This window comes from Oryzias latipes, chromosome 18, assembly GCF_053564925.1.
Source record: "Oryzias latipes strain Hd-rR chromosome 18, Olatipes_Hd-rR_3.1".
In the NCBI taxonomy this organism is placed as follows: Eukaryota; Metazoa; Chordata; class Actinopteri; order Beloniformes; family Adrianichthyidae; genus Oryzias; species Oryzias latipes.
Genome location: NC_136254.1, coordinates 9153091 through 9167617, shown reverse-complemented (window position 1 = coordinate 9167617; position 14527 = coordinate 9153091). Strand labels below are relative to the sequence as shown.

The window sequence follows — 14527 nt, the reverse complement described above, 5'->3', positions numbered from 1 at the left end:
TTTACTGTGTTCTAATTATTCATTTCCATTGTATTCATTTCTATTACAAGCTGCGTGCGTTCTTTAGTGCGCCACACGGCCGCCCGCTGGAGGATTTTGTGTTGGGGGGGTCGCAGAGTCTGCTGCTTGCTGCTTCATCACAGCGGTGATCAAAAATCCCACACCATCACAGCTCTACTCCAGAGCAGTTTAATAAAGAATCTGTCAGTGTTGTGCAGCGCAACGTTACGTGTGTGTATAAATAAAGGCAGAGCCTCCGCCTTCCCCGTGTTCTTCATGGGTGTCAATGGCTTCATGGCTACCGGAAAGGTGGAAAAGTGTCTGCAGTTTCGTTTATTACTGGGCAATATATAATATTCTGAGAAGATGTCTGTGCCAGAGAGCAGAGGTGAAGCCTCGCGTGCAGCTAGAGAGTGGTCCACTGCAGAAGAATCAACACGCACCAACAACACACTTGTGTTGCCCTCCTTCCTCCTACACAGGCAGCGGGCTGACACACATACACATAGTCATTTTACAACACATGTATATATACACAATATATAGTTAGTTCATTAGTTAGATAGGTAGTAGTTAGTTGTTACTGTTATTTGTTAATAAAAAATACTGCGTTGTAATTGTACTCATTTCCAACGCGGCCGCCGGGGGATTTTGTGTCAGGTGGGGGGGGGGGGGGTGCAGTCAACCGTGACACCGCGCCCCCTGCTGGTTCAAAAATCCTACACCGTCACAGCTCTACGTGTTTCAGTCTCATTTCTTGTTTTGGTTGCTCCCTCTTTGCTGAAGCCTTTTGCTTGTCACCAAAACTGATCTTTACCAGAACTTTTTGAAGGAAGTTTTCAGATCTCAACATCCATAGATGAGTCTCTCTGGAGAAACCAGGACTAGTTTTCCTCCTTTTTCTGTCATTTTTCTTTCTTGAACCTTCAGGAAAGAGAAATGACTCCTTCATGTTTAATCTGGGACATGGCCAGCAGAGGACGACACATCAACTGACTGCACTGAGCTCATTCATTTGTACTGGCTCCCTTTGCATGTGTGCACGTGTGTGTGTGTGTGGGTTCTGTGTAATGTTACTCTGATTGCTTCCCAGAACCGGGTCTTTGTCTGCCTGCACTTCCCTGGTCTCGGTTCCAGGATAATTCAGGACTGGCCTCTCAAAACAACTTCTGGGGAACTTCTACAGAGCAACCATAGAGAGCATCCTCTGTCTGAGTGCTACGGTGTGGTACGGGAGCTGCACCACTCAAGACAGGAAGGACTTGGCCCGGGTGGTGAAAACCACACAGGAGATTGTGGGAGGACATCTCCCACTACTCGACTTAGTGTACGACAGCCAGATCTGATGGAAGGCTGGTCGTATAGCTGCAGACCCCGCCCACCCGGGACACCAACTGTTTGTACTTCTTCCCTCTGGTAAAAGATACAGGAGCATCAGAACCCACACGAACAGACTGAGAAACAGCTTATTCCCCAGAGCTTTAGAGCCACCCCCCAATCACAATTCTGCCCCCCCTCCCACAGATTTAATATAACCCACTGGAAGCTTGGAAGCCACCAGGGCGGCTCCAACCCTACAGCATGGACTCACTGTGAGAGTCCAAGACCTTGTGTGTTCATGTTTGTGGATTGTCTGATATGTGTGAGCTTAAGTTGTTCTGATTGCAGATAGATTGAGAGTCGACTTCCTCGCTTTGAGCCCAGAAGTGGACCTGACACAGCAGCTGTTTCAGGTCAAAGGTCACAGAAGTGGTGAGAGGTCATCCAGATGAGGAACTAACACATCCCTCATCAGAGCTGAAAGAGAGCGGGACAAACGCTCAGAACTGCTCCAAACAAAAGTCCACAACTTAGCTCTCATTCCCAAAAGAACTGAGGAAAACTGGGATTTCAAACTTCTATGTTAGACCGTGACAATCATCTGATGTTAGCAGATTTTAGCTTTTAGATTTTTGCTCCCTCTGTGCTGAAACCATCTGCTTTTCACTCAAAAAGATCTTTTTGAGGGAAATTTTCAGATCTTAACATCAAGTCAGAAAATAGAATAGAATAGAATAGAATAGAATAGAATAGAATAGAATAGAAGAGGTATTTAATAATCCCTAAGGAAATTTAAAAGTGGCCATCTGCTCACACTCAGAAAACACAATCACATTAAAAACAATAAAATAGTAAAAATTGCAATAGAATAAAAAAGATTAATAGATAAAAAAGAATTAGATTTATCATTTAAAAATCAGTGGGTAAAAAAAATTGAACATAAAATAACAAGAAATTCCTTTTAAGATGCTCTGCCAGAGAGTTGTATTGCCTGATGGCCACGAGGAACAAACGATTTCTTCATTCTTTCTGTGGAGCAGCGCTGGGACAGCAGTCTGTTGCTGAATGTGCTTCTCCTGCTGTTGGTGAAGGCCTCATGTAGGGGATGTAAGGGATTCCTCATGATGGCCCTGAACCTGGTCAGAGTTTTCTGCTCTCCCTCCTCCTCCGCAAGATCCAGCTTCAGTCCCACCACAGAGCTCGCCCTCTGGATGATTTTGTTGAGCTGCAGATGTTCTTCTTGCTGGTTTTGCAGCAGCACACAGCAGGATAGAAGAGCCCACTCTCCACCACCGACTGATAGAACAAGTGCAGCAGTTTTGTGCAGATGTTAAAGGAGCGCAGCCTCCGGAGAAAAAGTACAGCCTGGACTGGGTCTTCTTGTAGAACTGGTCTGTGTTGGTAGTCCAGTCCAGCTTGTGGTCCAACACAACCCCCAGGTACTTGTTGGTCTGTACCATCTCCACTCTTTCTCCCTCTATGTGCACAGACTGAGGTTTTCAGGCTTTCCTTCTGAAATCCAGACCCATCTCCTTGGTCCTCTGGATGTTATGAAGTGCTCAAAGATCACTTCATAAACACAGAAAAATGTCTTCTTCAAGCTAAGAAATTGGACCTCTGGAGGAAAAATCTAAACTGCTGTTGTGGTCTATGTTTAAGACTTTTACTTTCAATTAAAAACTTTTTTCCTGTGCTAAATTTTTTTCTTCTTTTAATCAACCTCTACATTTAAACTTAGTAACTGACAATAAAGTCCTTCAAAGAGGTTAATGTACAAACTTCCAACAAAGATTCACCCCAAAAAAAACAGAGTTTATCTGTCAGAATGGGTCAAACCCTAAAACCTGTGTTTTCTTAGAGGTTCAGTTTTATGGAAGCGACTGTGTAGCATAAATAAAAAGAAAAGTCAAAACCAGAAATGCTTTTTTATTTTCAAAATGAAGCTGCATTTTTTGACTCAAAATTTTTCGCATTAAGATCCAGGAATCCAGGTTTGAGCAGTCCAGGTCCAGCGGTTTGTGAACAGGACCCGGTTTTAGGTGATCTTAATGTGAAAAATACAGCGGAATGTTCCTTTAGTGCCCTCGTGAATCAGAAGCTGTGAATCGCAAGCCAACTTCAGCGTCGTCTGACCGCACGGATTTAAAAACAAATGATCGAGCAGAGCAGGCCCTTAAATATAATCATGACAGTAATAAAAGCACATTATGAAGATAGTCTCCTGCAGCTTTGTACTGAGTGAGTGTTTTGTGTCCAACCAGCAAACGTTTAGCATGGAGAAATCTGCTATCTGTTGGGGCTCCAGCTGTCATCAAACAGCAAATTCAGCGCGAAGCTGCAAATAAACGTGTAAATATGTGGGAATTACATCAGTCTTTATTTTTGTTCTGGAGACCACTGGAAACACAAATTCATTTGATGGTTTCTCAGATTGTAGCAGCATTTCTGCCTTCAGCGATCATCAGGAGCTTCGTGCTCCGCTATGCGAAGGCAGCTGGCGGTCCAAAGAACAAAGCTTGTCCGCGGTGCGTCAGGAGGAGGACCGCAGAAGGCGGACATGCTGCCACGTAGTCCATAAAAGCTGTGTAAACTCATCAGAAGTTCACAACCAACTCAAAGCCGTCTTCTCTGCCGCTAACACAGTCTGCTCCTGGTCTGTCTGTGGCTCTTAGCAGACGGACTCACGGAGAAAGCAGTGACGTCATCGCCCCGCCTCCCAACTGGAAATGCTTTTTCTAAATGAATATTGAGACAAGTTTCCCAGGGTGGATGTGAAAATGCAAATGCAATCCCCTCTTTGCATTTTCGTCTTAATTATGACACACAATAAGCAGTTTTAAGTATAAAATGAAAAAGCATTTTGAAGTATTGATTTTTCATTTGAATTTTGAGTCGAAAAATGCAGTTACATTTTGAAATTTAAAAAGCATTTCTGTTAATCCATTTTAATTGTCAAATTAGTCATTTCAAATTCAATTATGCTACACATTTACCAGAGAACGTCTTGAAAATGAAATGTCAAATTCCATTTCAATTTTAATTTTAATTAAGTGACAGAATAAGCTGTGTTGAGGAAGGAAATGAAAAAGCATTTTGAAGTATTGCTTTTTCATTTTAATTTTGAGTCAAAGAATGCAGCTTCATTTTGAAAATGAAAAAGCAGACGGATAACTGTGTAAAGCTGTAATTTGTTTTTGGCATCTAGCTGGAAGGCGAACAGGTATGATTTTTGGTTATGTTTACTGTATACATTTTGTGTTTATTTTCAATTTGTTTCATGTAAAATAACAAAAGAAAAGTTTCTGTTTGAAGTTATCCAACAATCTAAAGCTATTAGCTGAGGTAAAGAATGGTTGTTTATCAAAAAGGAATTATTGTAAGTTTGTTGTTTTGCTTTTCTTCAGCTCTTACGGTGTGACTATGACTGTGGAGTAAATAAATGGGTTGGAATACCCCATCATAGTCCATCAGTTACTATCACTGAGTCCATCGTCTGAATCAAGTCCGGCTGGAATGCTACACGGACCAACAGACTTTTTCAGTCTGAATACACCCTAAGAGAAGAAGATGGCTGCAGTATTGATAGTTATTACAGAATCAAATGACAAAAGACATAAATCCAAACATCTGTGTGTTTTATGGAATTACAAATCTGCCATAAACTGAAAGGGCGTAAAGACAACTAAGCGGGCGTATTTAGGAACTGAGTGAGTGAACCTTAAAACCGCGCAGGCGCAATTCTAACTGAGAAGTGATCTTGCGTGGTCAGTTCCTTTTTGCGCGCTCATGTGGATTTACGCTCAGTGTTAAGGGGGCGTTTTTGTCAGTTTTGGGGCAGGAACCTTTCTGGTTGATCTGATTGGCTGAAATTTGCATGGCTTATCGGCCAGCTAGAGGGGCGGGACCTTCATTTTTCAGTGCAGGGGGGGGGGGTTAACCGGTGGCCCTTGAGCTGCATGTGGCTCTTTGCCTTTTATCATATTTTCTATATTCAATACTTTCACAACCATAAGGTGAAAGTCTTACATTTTCTCCAAAATGTACAGAGCGGCCCTAATTTGTTGTTGTGTGACTTCGGTGAAGAGGATCTAGGAGAGAACAGCATGAGAACGGTACGGAGAGAGGAGAGGACGTGAAAGAAGACCCCAGCCCCCCCCCCTAGTACAAAGGAGCAGATATGTGAATAATGCAGAACAACTTTGTTTTGGAAACCCTGGAAATGCAAAGAGACACGATTATGAGGCACAATTTAAACTGCAAGCTATCAGCGGAGGAACACGGGAATCAAGCATCTGCAGTTCGGTTAAATTAGATCTTCACAGATTCTGACTTCCGAAAAAAAGATCGTTTTTTTCCCCTTTTAATCAGAATTGTTCGTTTCAAGGTGTGAATGCAGACAGAGCAGCGAGCCGGCTGCCAAGGGACCGTCAACAAAGTGCGTAACCTGGGAAACAGCATTCTGTAAATATCAGTGAACTTTTAAAAAACAAATAAATGTCTATATTTATATGACCTGGTAATGAAGACTCATCAGCATAGGCATGCTACATTATTATTTATTATACTAAATTTTGTTAGAAAGTCAACCTCCATTTTATTGCTTATAGTTTTTAAAATGTAATAAAGACATAAATCATAAAATAAATGCTCAATAGCTCTGAAGATACTAAAGCTTCTGTCACCAAACCTCCTGTACTGATTAATCATGACCTTATTGTCCTACTGCAACAAAGATTATGTCATAATTCACGTTGTTTATTGTTAGGAATTTTTCATATTTAAATATTGATCAGATATGGTCAAAAATGCTCAATGGCTTTGAAGATGCTGTAGTTACTGACACAAAACTTCCTGCACTGACTAATCATGACCTTATTTTCCTACTAAAATAAAGATTATGCAAAAAAAGAAATTCTGGCACCTTCAGAGCTATTCAGGATTTATGACCAAATCTGATCCATTTGTAAATATGAAAAATTCCTATAAATAAACAAAGTGAACTATTGACATTCTTTATTTTAGTATGACAATAAGGTCATGTCAAGTTACTGATAACTTTAGTCATGATTCATATCTATTAAAATTTGAGAAAGTATATGCAAGAAGATAAAATAAAGATGGACTTTCCTACAAAATGTGTATTGTAACAAGAATATGCTTTATACTAATTTTATGATTTTTTTGTAAGATTATTAATTTTTAAACAGTGGTGTTTCACAGAGGTTGCACTTTGTTGACGGTTCCTTGACATCTGGCTGCTGCTTGTCTGCATTAACAGCTTAAAGTGAACAATTCTGATTAAAAGGCAAAAAAACGATCTTTTTTCTTCAGAAATGCATTTGTGGTTTACTCTCTGTGTTAATACGAAAGTATTGAGATACTTGCTGACACATTTGAACGTTGATCAGAAGAGTTATTGAAGCAGAAAGTCTGAATCTGTGATCTTTCTAACTTATTGAAAAGCTGCCAGAGAATTTAAAATAATGAATCTATGGTTCGGAAGTGAGGACCCTGGAAAACCAACTCTGACAAGTCAAGAAGACGCAGCAGCAGCTGAGTTTCCATGGAAAAGGAAAGGCCTGTGTTGGAAGATCGAGGCTCAGCGCTGCTACTTCCAGCAGATGACAATGAAAAGCTGTCCCTCCTCCCCCCCTTACCGGGACGCAGCGCCGGCGAGTTACGCCACACTTTGGGACTGCAGGACTTAAACTTGGCCTAAGGTGTCTGCTTTCACTGTTCTTTGGAGCCGCACGGCTAAGAGACGGACTCTGATGATGAGGAAAGTGAAGCTGGCGTGTTTGATAGAGATGTAGTCCAGCTGTTTCAGATGCAGAAGATGAGGACTTTGATGGATTTTAAATGCTGATTGATGACTGAAAAAATAAATCACAACCAACTCAGTTTTGCGCTCGCTGCCTTTTTTAACACACACCAGCATGTACGTTTCACCGGTATGTGTGTTTACGTTAAATACAGAAAAAACACTAAACTGAAACGGCCCTGTTTAATCCAGTGCTGTTGTTTTGTAAGGAGAAGACGGGGTTATGAGAAATAATATGGCTTTAATTGTGTGTTTGTCTGGCAGGTCAGTGTGTGGTGTGGCTCTTTGACTATCACAGTTAGAAATGTCGGCTCTTTGTGTCAAACTTGTCCCCCCCCTGTTGGAGGCAATCATTGATAGAAAAAAAACGGCAGATGGAACGTGGATTAAAACATTAACCAACGACCCAAAACCAAGGTAACAAAGTGCAGCGGGGTTTTTTGTGCTGTAACTTTCTCATGAGAAATTCACTGCATTTGTTACTGTTTTAATGCTTTTAATCCACGTTACAGCCGCCGTTCCGTTTCTATTAAAGCCCCAAAATGAAAGTCCCGCCCCGCTGCTTGGCATGCAAATTTCAGCCAATCAGATCAACCAGAAAGGTTCCTGCCCCTAAGTGAGAAACACACCCCTGAATACCGCCCCCAAGTGACAAAAACGCCCCCTTAACGCTGAGCGTAAATCCAAGTGAGGGCGCAAAGGAGAATTGACCGAGCAGGATCACTGCTCAGTTAGGATTTCAGCCGTTCAGTTGTAAAATACGGGGTCGCTTGGTTAGAATTGCGCAATCACAGTTTTAAGGTTCACTCACTCAGTTTCTAAATACGCCCGCTTAGTTGTCTTTACGCCCTTTCAATTTTTGGCATTTATGTAATTCGATAGTGTTCATGTACATCTGTGAGTGTTGTTGTGTCTGTCCATGAAGCTTCCGCTGTTTTCATGTTCAATGCAGCTTTTGAACACTTTTTTCATATCACGACTCTGGAGACGTTGAACGTTGTCAGCAGGTTTAATGATATTTTAAGAGTAAAACTGAAAGCAAATGATCAATACAATTAATGTATAAAATATCCATAGCACTCCATCAATACTGTACAAAACTCATAAAATAGACTGATAAACATATTTCTTTCACCAAAATCAAAAGTCATAAAACTAAATGTTCACCACATACCGGCGATGCAACCTTTGACTTGAGACCTGTCATGTGGTGGGGGCTCGAGAGCAGGTAAGAACCCAAATGCAGAGGCGGAGGCACAGGATTCAAGGGGCAAGGGGGTTTAATAACAAAAAGCGCTGCAGAGCAGGATGACAAAGCAAACAAAAACTCACTGTGGCATGGCGAGGGACAAGGAACAAGGCATGAAGGGACTTGAACACATGAAGACGTTACATGAGACGTTAATGGACCAACACAGGAGGAAGGCAGAGACAAGACTTATATACAAACAGGGCAGACAAGACACAGGTGAACACGATCAGGGCAGATGGGGACCAAAGGAAGTAAAACTCAAGAAAACAGACAAGACAGGAGAACTTTCAAAATAAAACAGGAAACAGAACTTAACCATGACAGAACAAGACAGAAAGCAAAACCCAATACAAAAGAAACTCAAACCATGACAGTACCCCCCCCTCATGGAACCGCTCCGAGGTTCCAAAAGTCAACTGAGGGGGGGCCCCCGGAGGACAAACCTCGACGGGCATAAGAGTCCAAGGAGTCCGGAGGTCCGCGCCGTCAGGCAAGGCAGGTCCGGCGGACGGCCGAGTGGTCCGGCGAGGCAGGTCCGGCGAGGCAAGTCCGGAAGACGGCCGGGGGGCCGAGCTGTCCGGCAAGGCAGGTCCGGCGAGGCAGGTCCGGCAGACGGCCGGGGGGCCGAGCGGTCCGGGGAGGCAGGTCCGGCGAGGCAGGTCCGGCTGACGGCCGGGGGGCCGAGCGGTCCGGAGAGGCAGGTCCGGCAGACGGCCGGGGGGCCGAGCGGTCCGGCGAGGCAGGTCCGGCGTGGAGTCAGGCGTGGAGTCAGGCGTGGAGTCAGGCGTGGAGTCAGGCGTGGAGTCAGGCGTGGAGTCAGGCTTGGAGTCGTCGGGCCAGCAGTCGAGCTCTGGCGGGTCGGGCCAGCAGTCGAGCTCTGGCGGGTCGGGCCAGCAGTCGAGCTCTGGCGGGTCGGGCCAGCAGTCGAGCTCTGGCGGGTCGGGCCAGCAGTCGAGCTCTGGCGGGTCGGGCGTGGAGCCGGCTGGAGGGTCAGGTATGCCCTTGGAAGCGGGGACCTGTCGGGGTGCAAGACCTATGCAGCAAATTCTTTAAATGACACAAATAAGTGCGTGGATGCATGCAGGTCTTTCCTGTTTCTGAATGCGCAATTCTCAATAAAGTTTATTCAAATAAATGCGTTGTACAACAATACCTGTAGCAGCTGCTAGATGTCACTAAAAAGAGGTCCAAAATAATCAGCCCACTGATAGAACATTTGAAACACATTCATGGAACCCTTGTGCTATCCTAGGCACTTTAACATTTGGAGTTGGGTCCAGAAATACGAGAATGGAGCAACATTCTGTCATCCCGCAATGTCGGAACCAGCAATGGTCAGGGTCCACAAAAACTAAATATCTGTCCTTTGAACAGCAATATGGTGGACATGCCACTATCTCTTTCAAATTTTACGATTAATGGCACTGTTGAATTTAATTTTAAATAAATAATTCCGTCTTCCTAAAGTCGACTTTTTTGCTCGGTACAAAATTAACAGGCTCCATGTAAAATAACTTATTAATTATTAAAACTGTTTTTGTCGTTGTTGACAGCTAATGTTCAGATCTATTGTTAGAAATTACTTTTAATAAAATCTTGGAAACTACTTGTGTATTTGTTTCTTTAACACACTTTGCTTCATCATCTGGACAATAACGAGCGGTAAGAGATGCACAATGACGCTTTGATTATTTTATCATCACCATATGATCCTACTTTCTTCCGCTACAGTGCCAGCTCCGCACTTGTAGTCATGACAACGCACAGCACCACATAAAAATAGTCTGCTTTTTGTGAAAAATTGATCTAAACTGAACAAAAAACAAGAATTAAGTACTAAAACTGATCTTTTTTTCTTTTTTTGCAAGAGACCATGGTACAAGCATGCCTTAGACCTTAGGAAGTATGCATTATCACTTTTTAACACACTACGCGGAAGCAACCGCCTGACGCGAAGGCTTCCATGGCCATTGATCTTTGGCGCACAGATGGAAATTTGCTACTAAACTGAAGAGAACTGGTGACCTCCAACGGAGGATCTTACATGGGGCTGTTATTTGGAAATGCTTTATCTTTGTTCTCAACCTTACTGTTTCTGACCGCTGCCCTTTTTGTGACCTAAGGGAGACAGTTTCTCATGTTTTCACTCTTTAAATGGCTCTGTTTACTGGGAGATTTTTGATTTTTATTTATTTATGGGTCAGGGTTCAGGAAGGTGGACAAACAGAAATGACAACTGCTTCATTTCATTGTTGGAGAAGCCAAACTTGCAGTTCATATCAGCAGGAAGCATAAATTTGTGGATCAACGTTTTACTGATTCAGTCTCAGTGAGTCACTTTCTGAGCTCAAACAAACTGAACTATTGTAATAGAAATAATCCATTAAACCAACCAAAAAATCCCCTCAGATTACCTATATTGGCATAATCTGGATTATTTTCTGGGTCTTCAAGGCCTCTGAGTGACTCATAAAGAGCAAAATCACCTTCAAATACAAACCAGAAGAAAATAAAATTAGAAATTTCATACAAACTTTTCAAACATGTTCATTCAATGATTTCTTCATGAAAAATAAGAAGTCAGATTTCAAACTGACCATGGAGCAGAGAGGCATATGTGTTGTGTTGAGCATCAATCTCATCTGGAACACAATTCTGATTTTGTTCATCAGACCTGCTGAGATGAAAGAAATCAATAACTAAATAAACACAAACATCAATCAATGATTAGTGATTAATGATTAAAAACATCACCTCCAAGAAAATCATCTGTCACACTTTAAACATAAAAACACAGAGCTGCACAAACCTGATTATGTCTGAATCTGGAAAAGAGAAAAATCTGTTATTGATTAACATGAAATTATTATGAATATTATCTAATAATAATAATTCTCACCTCTTGATCTTTTGTAGAGAAACCACACCATGAATAGAAAAATGACCAAAACTACAGAAGTTAGAGCAACAACCAAGACAGGAAATGAGGAGCTGTCAGGTCTGGATGTAGCTGTAAAAAACATGTTTGATTCAAATTTATGTAAATATGATCCCAACATGTTTGACGTCTGCTTCATTCTGCTTTGACATCCAGTTGATCATCTAAATCCATCCTCAACTTCTGCATGTGTTTCAAATCAATCCAATGATGAAAGTCAAGCTAAAAATAGGAATCCAAACATGTTTCCACTCACAGTGTCCAGTGATGTTGACTGCGTTGCTGAATGCTGATCCAGACTCACACCAGTACACTGCATTACTGGACTGGATCTTCTGAACATGACATGTTGATCCATTCATTGTTCCCCAGTCAGAACAGAATGACAGGAAGTCAGGAAGCAGAAACCTGCTGACTCTCCACTCAGCAGAGTTTCCCTCACAGCTCAGTGAGACAGAGTCAGAGGTGAAGTGTTGGACTCTGTCAGGACTCACTGAGAGAGACGCTGATGGATGAAGATCTGAAAACAAACAGGATGAAGATCAGCACACTTTAGCTTCATTTGGAGAGCAAAGAGACACAAAAACAAATGTGTTTCAATGGATTTTCATTCAATGGCTTGGAGTTAGAATGGCTCTAAGCAAATGAAAAAGAAACATTTGTTTACAACATTTTTAATGACATTTGACTGTTAGCAATAAGTGGAAAGAAGCAAACTAAAGAGCAGAATCTGACAGCATTAGAAATGTGAAGAGAAATCATTCAGTGTTGACAGAAATGAATCAACAATCAGAAGTCTGACCTCCAGACCAGACAAAGTGAGGTTGACTGTAAAGAGTGTAGAAGTGTGGCTCTCCTCTTCCAGCTCTGCACACATATCCTGCTGTGTGTGTCTGTCCATGAATGATGTAGGAGTTGTCTGCAGTCCCATTGGAGCTAGCAGGCAGCAGCTCATAGCTGTAAGAGCCAGACTTGTGTGATAGATCAGGAACAGCTTTATACCAGTAGAAGCTCCATCCTGCAGACACATGTTCAACCTCACAGCTCAGAGTCACTGAGGCTCCAGGACTCAACCACCATGGAGACACTCTCAGGACAGGTTCTGGTGGAGAAATAGTGTTGTTTTTAGTGACTTTGTTGTGTTTCTGACCAAACTCTTTCATGTGACACCTTTGGTTCTGATAGAAGAAGCTCCACAGGTTGACAGAACTCTGATAACTCTGCTGTCAGACAGAAATGAAGCAGGAGATTTTTCACTTTCTTCATGATTGTTTTGACCTCTCTGCTGCTCTGCTGTGACTTCTGCTGCTCTATGACAGAGCCTCTATGACAAACTACACTATGAGAAGAAATGATCAGCAGCTTCTCTTCAACAGAGATCATTTATTGTCAATGTTTCACTTTTACAGATGATGGACCAACTCTGTCAGCGTGCAACACTTTGATTTTTGCAGGAACTGCAACAGAAACACAGCAATGCTCTTTAGCTGAAATGGACTCAATATTATTCAATTCTGTCTATTCCACAGTTATGTTGATTTTTCATCACAAATTGTTTCAGTCACTAAGTTGCTATGGTTACCAGTACCCCTACCTGCCGTTTATTTTCAAATAGGACAATTAAAAATGAAACAGTAGTTTATTCGTTAAAGATGAGAACAATTGTTTTTTTTTTTAAACATTTTACAGCTGTTTTCAAATCAAGCACACAGTGTCACACCAACATCCTTTTGTTAGTTTTATGTGTTTACATTTACAGCAGGGCTCATTTTGGCCTTTTTAGAAGACAAATTTGTTCCAGTGACTTTCTAGTTATAAGTGAAGAAAAAGTTGTGTTTAAAAAATAAGAGTGAAGAGCTTTAGAACCAAAACTTAACAGTTTTATAGATGTTATTCAAAATAATAAACTTTAAAGATTTTATATTTTCATATGTTGTGCTCCATTTAAACCTTTTTAAACTCACCAATGACTGGATCACTGAACTCTGTGTGATAAACTGGTTCTCCTCTTCCTCCTCTGCATCTGTAGACTCCTCCCTGTGAGACTCTGATTTGTCCATTTGAGAGGAAATCAGCATCTTGTCTTGTCAGCAGTTTGGAGGGTTTCTCTCCTCTGAACCAGAAGAAACTCCAACCAGATGATGAAGGCTTCACTGAACAGCTCAGGGTCACTCTGCCCCCTACTGGAGACTTTGTGATCTTCAGTTCAGCCTTTGGTTTGTGTGCTGTGGAGTACAACAAATAGATGCATTTATCTGTCTCAACAGAGGCCAACAACTTAAATAACAATCTCTAGAAAACATACATTAATAAACAAGAATCATTCATTAATTTTTATAAATACAGATATTTTGATGTGTTTGAACAAACTGAAAAGAAAAAAAAATGAATTTACCTAAAACAGATAACCTTAAAGCTTCACTCCAGTTTGTAGCAGAATATGAATCCTCTGTGGGTCTGCTCTTACAGCTGTAGTCTCCACTGATGGAAGCTGTGATAGTCCAGTCTTTCTGCTTTGTCCTGAATGTCTGTGACTGAGGTGTTCTCCATTCATACTCCCACTGAACTCCTTCACCTCCCTGAACCTCACATGTCAGAGTGATCCTCTCTCCTCTGAAGATCTGAGACCAGCTGGGTTTTTGGGTCACACTGACTTTGTTGGAAACTGTTTCCATCAGATTTAAAAACAATAAAACACATTTTTAATGTTCAAATCAATGATTGTGAAAAGCTTTCAATAAATTGAAATCCCTCACAGGTTATTTGAATGGTGACTTCATCACTTGGATCAGAGTAGACAGCTGGTTCTCCTCTAAATCCTCTGCATCTGTAGATTCCTCCTTGTGAGACTCTGATGTTTCCATTTAGTCCATCATTGATTGTGTCTTCAGAGGTGTGTGAGGTTCTTCTGAACCACTCATATTTCCAACCAGCAGATTTCTCCACAGAGCAGATCAGTGTCACTCTGTCTCCTACTGACACAGTTGTTGTTGCTGCTGTCAGTGTGGCTCTGGCTCTGTCTGCAATGTTTGACAAACACATTTACACTTAATAATTATGAGAATAATGTTGCATCAGTATTATCTAAGTACAGTTTATACGTTTAATAATGATATTGTAAAAACATACATCTTAAATTGATGCTTTAATTTCTTCAACATGAATGAAGTCCTAAATAAATAAATAATTTTATGTA

At 41.6% G+C, this 14527-nt stretch overlaps 1 long non-coding RNA gene across 1 annotated transcript; it reads right to left on the bottom strand.

The window, feature by feature from the left end:
* Nucleotides 1–8131: 8131 nt before the first annotated feature.
* Nucleotides 8132–11074, bottom strand: LOC144987377 (uncharacterized). The gene is made up of 2 exons (XR_013651259.1): nt 10991–11074; nt 8132–10879 (listed from the first exon to the last, which is right to left on the bottom strand). It is a non-coding gene; the product is annotated as an uncharacterized LOC144987377 (long non-coding RNA).
* Nucleotides 11075–14527: the final 3453 nt, after the last annotated feature.